The sequence below is a fragment of the Hypomesus transpacificus genome, chromosome 23, assembly GCF_021917145.1.
Source record: "Hypomesus transpacificus isolate Combined female chromosome 23, fHypTra1, whole genome shotgun sequence".
In the NCBI taxonomy this organism is placed as follows: Eukaryota; Metazoa; Chordata; class Actinopteri; order Osmeriformes; family Osmeridae; genus Hypomesus; species Hypomesus transpacificus.
This window is the reverse complement of record NC_061082.1, coordinates 12393417-12401892: the sequence shown is the minus strand read 5'-3', so window position 1 is coordinate 12401892 and position 8476 is coordinate 12393417. Positions and strand designations below refer to the sequence as shown.

The window sequence follows — 8476 nt, the reverse complement described above, 5'->3', positions numbered from 1 at the left end:
TACAGTTGTCCTCGGCAACCTGAGGGCCCACCAATCCCCGGCTTTGTCGTTGCGAGCATAACAGGAGGCTGTAAAACATGACCTCGAATAGCAAGCTGCGCTCAGTCTGACTCACCTGCATCAGGACAGGATGTCCGATTATTTTATGACACCTCTATACACACACACACACACACACACACAAGCGCACGGAGACATGCATGTACGCACGCATGTCAACACACACATGCAAACCCTCCCACGCTCAAACACAGCGGTCGTAAACCTCGCTGCGATGCACCACAGGACACAGGAATGGACACCGTTTTCTTTATTGCTGTACACGTATTTAGAAAACATCGCCAATGATATATGAAACAAACACATACAACTTCTCTTTTTTTCCACAAACACATATGAATGCAGATCAAATGGTACTGGCTTCAGGTTGTGTACAAAAGATGGGAAACTTTAAAACAACAACAACAATGAGAGGCAGTGAAACAGCCAGGCTGTCCTAGCTCTCCCGTCGGCTCTGTACATGGTCTGGTCTGGGATCAGTAGGATGCCTGATCTGGCCTGGCCATAGCACCACACCTGATCCAGGGACTGACCTAGGAACACTAGTACACACAGATTCCTGATTTGGAATGACAAATGGCAGTTTGTTAGTTCTGTATGAAAATATGGTGGGGGGATTGGGGGTTGTGCATCATTGGAGCTGGAGTGTGTGTGTGTTGGTGTAAGTGTGGGCTAGTGGGAGGGGTGTGTCAGTGTTGTGACAGGTGGGGGTGTTGGTGTGTCAGTATCGTGGCGGGTGGAGGTGTCAGTAAGCTGGCCAGGTGGGGGTCAGTATGGCAGGATGGCAGTGAGAGACAGGGCAGATTCACAGTGCGGTGAGAATAGTGATTCACATCATTAAGCCTGATGGCGACAGCCGGGATGGGGGGGGGGGGGGGGGGGGGGGGCGGGGGAGCTGACAGCAAGTCATGCAGGGTCACACACTGCTAACTGTCTAAAATTCTATCAAAAAAAACAATCCATGGTCTTTTTTCTCGCCATCGTTTCAAGAGAATCCTCGTGGGTGGGGATGAATACGTCCACTAAGCATACATGAACATGACTTTTTTTAGGACCCTGTATAGAGGAAGACCTCCCCACCTTGGTGTGGGCTGGAGGGTGCTGGGCGTGGCTGCCACTCTCAGGGATTCAAGGTCTATAGGATTATTGATGTCAATCAGTCTCTATTGCGTGTGTGTGTGTGTGTGTGTGTGTGTGTGTGTGTGTGTGTGTGTGAGGGTACATATGTGTTTCAGAGAACACGTGTGTGCGTCAGCAGGTGCGTTCGTACGCGTGTGTATATTTGTGTGCCTCTTTAGTGTTGCGAGTGAACGACACACGCGTTCTCCTGTTAAGCAGGGCTAATGGAAGGCCAAGCGGAGGGTTGGCATGGCTCATTTGTAAATACCAGATCAATCACGTCATCGTGATGAAGGATCGGGGAACGGGGTAAATCTATCCGATCTATCGACGCTCCAGGTCTGGGGCCATGACACGGTGATCTGCTCCGATCGGCCTGCCTGAAGAGAGAGACACCTGGGTGTGGAGATGCGGCCACGGCACCCCCCTTCATCCATACCACACGTCAACATTGTGCAATACACCTTCGCTCAACCTTCCTGGCTGGCATAGTAAACACGTCTGCCTCTCAGGAGTAAACCAGCAGTTATCAACATGGGAAACGCACAAGATAAATACAGTATAAAGAACTTGATATCAATAGACAATCATTCTGAAGAAGACAAACAAAGAAAAAGAAAAGAATAGTCACATTATAAAATAAACCTCTTCTCTTTGCCTCAGTCATTGCATCGAACCCAAGACATTCCTTGAATCTGGACCATATAATATTCACCATATTTCTATCCTCTCTACCCTGCCTTTTCTCTGTGCTTTTTTTGCTACAGTAAAACCTCTAACATTTAAAACGCCGTCCCACTATTTACAGGGAGGTTACCATGGCAATACCTCTGGTCCCCTGGAGGTTGGGGGAGGGGCTGGGGTGGACGGGGGAGGGGCCAGGGGTTTCTGAAGAAGCGGAGGGGGGTTGTGGGTGCTTTCAGAGCGACGCAGCTGAATGAAGGGGGTTGTTTTTATGTGCTTGCATGGCGAGGTTGGGGTATGGTTCCATTGGAGATGGATTGAGGGGGATTCTGTACATGGGAGAGCTCTGGTAATCAGGAGTCCAGCCTTGAGCTCTTCAGCCTAAGCAGGCTATTACCATGGTCTCCTTGGTTGCTGTTAGGAGCTACAGTAAAGATGAGACGTTCCTGTGCTTAGTCTGGACCACAGTCAGATGCGCCTTTGTTGACACATACGACATAGGGTCATGGAGAGATCTTGAGTAGTAGAAGTGACACTGTGGTCATCCACTATGCGTGTGGTTTGTGTGTGTGCGTGTTGCCATGAATGTCTCAATGCTGTCAAATATATCTGTGGGTCCTCGGTATGTCTTAGAGTAACACATTCTGACCTCACCATACACAGAATCCCTCCTCATGAAAACACAGTAAAGAGAGCTGTGAATTGCGTCTTTGTGCTAAAGTGAAAGGCAGGCGGCAGGTAACAGGGGACGAAAGAAACGCGCCCTGGGATATGGCTGATGGTTCTACTCACCCCCGACCCCTGGTCGCTAAGGCGACGGTGGCACCTGGAGCCTATCAGTCGGGTTAGACTCAGATTGAGCGGTAGGAGGGCTGGGTCAAACGCACACGTATGGGTTTGAGGCGCACTCGATTTATGTCACCATTTATACTTCTGCGATTGTACAATCGCACCCGTTGTACTGGGCGTACTAAATGAAGTGCAGTGCTAGTATTTGATGTTATTTGCACCCAGGAATGCACTGTACCTGAAGCATTTTGATCTACCAAAGGCGTAACGGAGCAGCGACCGTGAGGTCCGTCACAGGAGATGAAGAAGAGGCGCTAGGTCACCTGTAAACATGGGAGAGGTGCATTCTGGGGGAGCTGGGACTCCCACGCAGAGATGGCAACATGGAACATCACAGGGTACCACAGTATGTGGTCAGCACCATGGGTTAGGTACGGGAAGTCATTTCCCAATGCTAGGCATGTCCACAGAGACGACGGCGGAACTTCTATCTTCATGTCTAAACTGTGAAAGAACATCTCGGGTGCGCTTCTCCTCTCCTCCCTGAAGAATGGCTGTCGCTCTGGGGGAGGGAAGGGGGGGGAGAGCTAAGCTTCAAGGGGTTGTGTGGGGGGGACGGAGAGGGGGTGGGGTGAAGCAGCAGCTGACAGCGGGCAGAGTCGTAGGTTTCAAAGTGTGGTGTCGACATACGGAGGTCTGCTTCATGCGTCTGAAGAAAACATCCATATCGTGAAGGCGCCTCCCCCTTCTCATGGAGGCCTTCCGGTTGGTCCAAAGCATTCTGGTGGGTGGGGTGGTCCCAATGCTTCCAGTTAGCCCCGTGCCTCACACTGCACCTGGTGCAATCGCAGCTGTTCCCCCAGGGGGTCACTCCTCCACAAACCTCCGCAGACGCTGGATCATCTGGAGAAGGGTGGAGGAAGGAGGAGGAGAAGGAAGAGGAGGGGAGAAAACTGTCAAAATCGAATCAAGAGAGGATTCGCAGAGAGGATTCAACCACTATCTTTGACTCGACATCCCTAATGCGTCACAACCTCTCTGGAGAGTCATACCATCTCGAGGACTTTCTAACATCTCTCCCCTTTTAGCACCATCTCTTTTCACGCCATCTCAAATGTTCTCTCTATCATTTCTCCGTCTACGAAGGGGAAGTCGGCATGAATGTCAACATGGGCTCCCGATTGCCAACAAAAGATCTGTATTAGATGTGACAGACAGGCAGGCTCCCTGTTGCCGTCATCTTCCCCTGGTCCCCCATGCCGATGGAAGCCCCTAGCCATCGTCCCTGCAGGGCTGTCAGAGGGCCAGCTCCCCTCTGGCTCCACTCTCATCGAGGGAAGCAAGGGGAAACTGGCTGTCTCTGGAGCCTCCCTCACCACATGACTGACAGCCGCCAACTCAACGGACGGTGAGGGCTCCCCTCCTTCGACAGCCAACAGCTATAATGACTTATTATTTCCATACCCTGTTGAAGTACCGGCCATACATCAACCTTCACAGGGGCGACCATGAGGTGATAGAGTGAGCAGAGGCTGAGGGGGGGGGGGGGGTTCAGACACACGCCAGTCTTGGATCGAGGACGTCATCAGTCATCAGTCAGTCAGTAACCTGGAAGATCGATCAGTCAGGAACGACCGATCGCTCCCCAGTCTGTAAATGCCAGCCATGGCACAGAGCCACTCTCATCCACACTAGTGTGTGTTTGGATGGGACAAGGGGATGGCAAAATGGGCACCTGCATTCCTGTCCCTGACACACGCATACACATTGTTAGTGTCAATCGGGGGGGTGATTCCCTCCAATTTCTTCCTTCTCTGAGAGGGGGGTTAAAGAAAGCCGGAGGAAACCATACTGCAATATTTCCCCCCGCTCAACACCAGGCATACAATACAGTGGTGACGCACTCCAGGAATCCAGGCCACACGCACGAATACAAACAAACGCACACACACACACAGGCACACACACAAACACCCACAAATTGATTGCCTGTACCAGCACAATGCTGAGCGACCTAATCCATAATTTACACCTCCCTGCCAGGCTATTCTGAGCACTGACGCCAGGAACATTGGCTACTGGAACAGCAGACAGGCACACACTGTCCCGCTGCCACACGACACACACACCGCCAGGGACAGGGAAGCACATACTGGGGAGACACAAACACGTGCAGAGAGTCTACAGACTGACGTGTGTCAGACGGCTCCTGATGTCTCACGCCGCACTGTGACATCATCACATCTGGGCATGGGTCGCTGTTGTGATGATGAGGTCATGTATTTACTGCTACACAGCCCCGCAAACAACCAGATCTGTCACGATAAAGCAACTGAGTTACACGCCACGTTCACACTTCCCATTCATTACTGGACGAATACAACAATAATCTGTTCAATCCAAATAAACAGTCCCAGGGACAGAGACATGTATATATGTACTCCTATACACACAACCATGCTAGCAATAACTAGCATGTAGCATGCAAACATGGATGACAATTCGTTTTAATGTCATGGTAATAGAATGGTAATGACATGGTAATATTATGATAATCCAGGATGAGTAGTGGTCATTCTTGGCTGACAACTAAATGGTAAGGGTGAACTGAGGACATTTGTCTCTTGCCTCTAAGGTCACCCAGAAGGCAGAAACCCAATAACACTGGAACACTCTGGACTGGTCAAACTGTAACAAGGGGCATGGGAGGATAAACATAATTGTCACATGTAGTTTTCCGCCTCACGCAAAATACTGGGTGATTCCTGGGTCTAACTGTATCCACAGAAAACCACATAGTCTTTTCAAATTAAAAATCCAAGCATTGAACCATTCTGGTTTTCAAATAGGGAGCCAGGGAGAGAGACATTAGGGGGTGTTGATGTGTGTCATCAAGCTGTTTTACAAGAAAAGCTCAGGGGTTTCAAGTGATTTTGGAGAAACCAGTGGGACACACTTGCAACATTCAAGACAAACAAACACACATACACACATCTCAGAAGATGATTTGGAAAAACTGCATGCACCAACACTCACACAGACACACACACAACTGTATGAATTCCACCCATTCCGGGAGACTTAAGAGTGTATCCTAATCCCCCTTCCCCCACACTGCCTCCCCCCAGTCCCCTTTCATTGGATCACAGTTCCATTTAACCCCTCAACATTTACTCCACTAAACCCCACAACAAAAACGTTTTTAACGGAAGACCAGTGTCCTAACAAGAACACATTCTTATTCATGACCAATTAAACATTATCCTTCCTCCCCTTTTTCCTTAATCCTCTCTCTCTCTCTCTCTCTCTCTCTCTCTCTCTCTCTCTCTGTTTCCTCCTTTCATCGAAGCATTTATGTCTCTCCACCCCCCTGATCTCATTATCCTACACCAACCTAGTCTGGAGCAAGGCCAGCAGAAAAGCATTCCTTTTCCTCAGTGAGGTCATCCTAATGGCCCTGGGTCCCAGGGTTAGATAACCACTCCTGGTGACGTCTGTGCCCAGGTCTGTCTCCCACAGTCCGACACGTCACAGCAACGACCCTCTGCTTCTCAAGGTTCCTGCAGCCCTTCTCAGAACTCTTATTGTTTTCTGGCTACAAAGAGCAGAGTTTAAACATGGGGATAGATAATATAAATAGCAGAGGCGCTACTGTTGCCTGAAGGAAAGGTTAGGACCTTCTCGGAGTTTCTTCTATCTCATGTGAAAGATAGGTCTGTAAGAATGTCTTCACGACTACGGTACAGGAGTCATTTTAGGTCACCTGCTGGGAGTGTTTCTGCAGCTTTCTAGCCTGGTTACATGTCTTCCTACAATGTCTATCTTTGGTGTTTGTCGACCAGGTTTTTCAACAACGTCTGTCTTCTGGGTCTGTCTACATGGTCTGTCTGTCTACATGGTCTGTCCGTATACATGGTCTGTTGGGGAATAGTTATCTGTCTACATGGTCTATCTAAAGTGTATGTCTGTCTACATGGCTATTCTTCAGGGTATGTTGGATAAACAGTTGTCTTTCTACACTGCAACCCAGGGACATACTGAGACTGATAAACCTTGGGGACTGATATCCATATTCCGTTTCATCAACCAGGAGTTTTATATGAAAGTTATCTTGAGTAAAGGTAAAGATGATGTTCATTGAGGGAAAGTAGAGGGTGAAAGAGGGAGGGGGTAAAGAAAGAGAGTGTTCAAGAGAGTGAGAGTAAATATTAGTGGGTCAAGAGGGTGTATGCTTTTGCGTGTGGTCCACGGATATTCGAGGACAACAGAGGAGTTGAGAATGATGGTGTCCACCCAAACATGTGATTAACATACTCCAAACATGTCAGTCTTTGAGGGGCTATTTACCAAGAGAGAGGATCAGGATCAAGATCAGTATGGACTGGGCTGGCCCCTCCTCCTCCCTCCTAAGCTACTTATCTCCAGTTCATCCTGGGGTCACACTTTGTTGCCATACGGCATGGTGCCAACTCTAAGCTCACCAACTCTCACTGCCCCGCTCAGATATTCAATCTACTCCCAATATCTACCTCAGGTATATACACTAGCTATCTACCCCAGATACATTACTGTGTCTAACTGGATGGATACAGTTGTGTTTTTTAACTTTATTGTTCTTATATTTTTCATATTATTGTTCAGTGACGTCGCTAGACCCTTTTTTACTAGAGCGCGTGCCCCTGTGTAAATCGGCTGCGCCCCAGTAAAATCTCAAGTTTGAGTCTGAACAATTTACGGTATTAGTCAGTGCATTCATTTAGATTGATCATCCCGGAAAAAATGTACGCAGCGTCCGAATCAACTCTTGTAAAATCGACTGAAAAACACAAGCTGAGGCGTGCCCGCAGAATGCCATGTCGGCGCGCTCTTCTGTGATAAAATAGCCACTGCAGCGACACAAACGTCGGCACACAAGTCCGAATCGAGGTAGGCTACGAAAACATTACGAAATGAAAGAACATTTCGGAATAACAGGCCTACCGACCATCTCATTTTGACTCAAACTGAATAACAACACAAGTCCAACATATTATATTACATGAAGCTCCAAAAACGGTATTGGCTTGCGTGCTAGCGCTGCAGTGCATTGTGTTGCACGCTTCTTGTATGTAGCAAGCTTGGAAGCAAAAAAAAGTGATATGAGTAATGAGGGGCCTGTGTCCTAGTAGGGCTTTGAGTCTAGCAACGCCCCTGTTATTGTTGTACACCTGTGTTTGTTCAGCATGGATTGATACAAAGTGTTTGTTTTACACCATGTTAAGCATTTATAAAAACGGTTACAAATACAAATGTTTATGATTAATGGGGCAATTTACAAGATGTTTGCAAACTGCATATTAAACCTTGTAGACTGGTTTATCATGCCTACGTGAAGAATTTAAAGAGTTGCAACCCAGTGGTGAAGAAGTTCAAGTTAGGTTAATGGTACACGAGATTATTAGAAATAATCTGTAAATAGTTAATAAACTATTTACATACCTTTTAGAAAGCATATGTAAAGGAATTCCATGCTTTCCTCCAGCTTGAGTTAGATTGGCCGGTTTCACAAAATAAGCCAAGAAAGAAAGCCTGGCTTTCCTGAAGGCGATTAAAAATAAAAATAAACCTCTGCAAGCGTGGTAAGGTATTAATGGTGTAATATATTTGTTTAAAAAATGTAAATCTTTTGTATTTACAAACATATATTGAAAATGTATTTAGTTACATGGTTTTGTCCTAACACCCTTTTTTCTGGCATTGAGATTTGTTTTAACTGCAAGCTCCATAAGGTATATATCAAAATAATGTATAAATCATGGTTTACCAATAATGAATTTACTGTCAT

General features: G+C 47.4%; 1 protein-coding gene across 1 annotated transcript in view; it reads right to left on the bottom strand.

The window, feature by feature from the left end:
* Positions 1–295: 295 nt before the first annotated feature.
* myo16 (myosin XVI) overlaps positions 296–8476 on the bottom strand; it is a 74683-nt gene continuing 66502 nt past the window's right edge. Inside the window, 1 exon segment of the mRNA XM_047047675.1 lies at positions 296–3555. The gene's annotated coding sequence lies outside the window, so the exon portion shown is untranslated.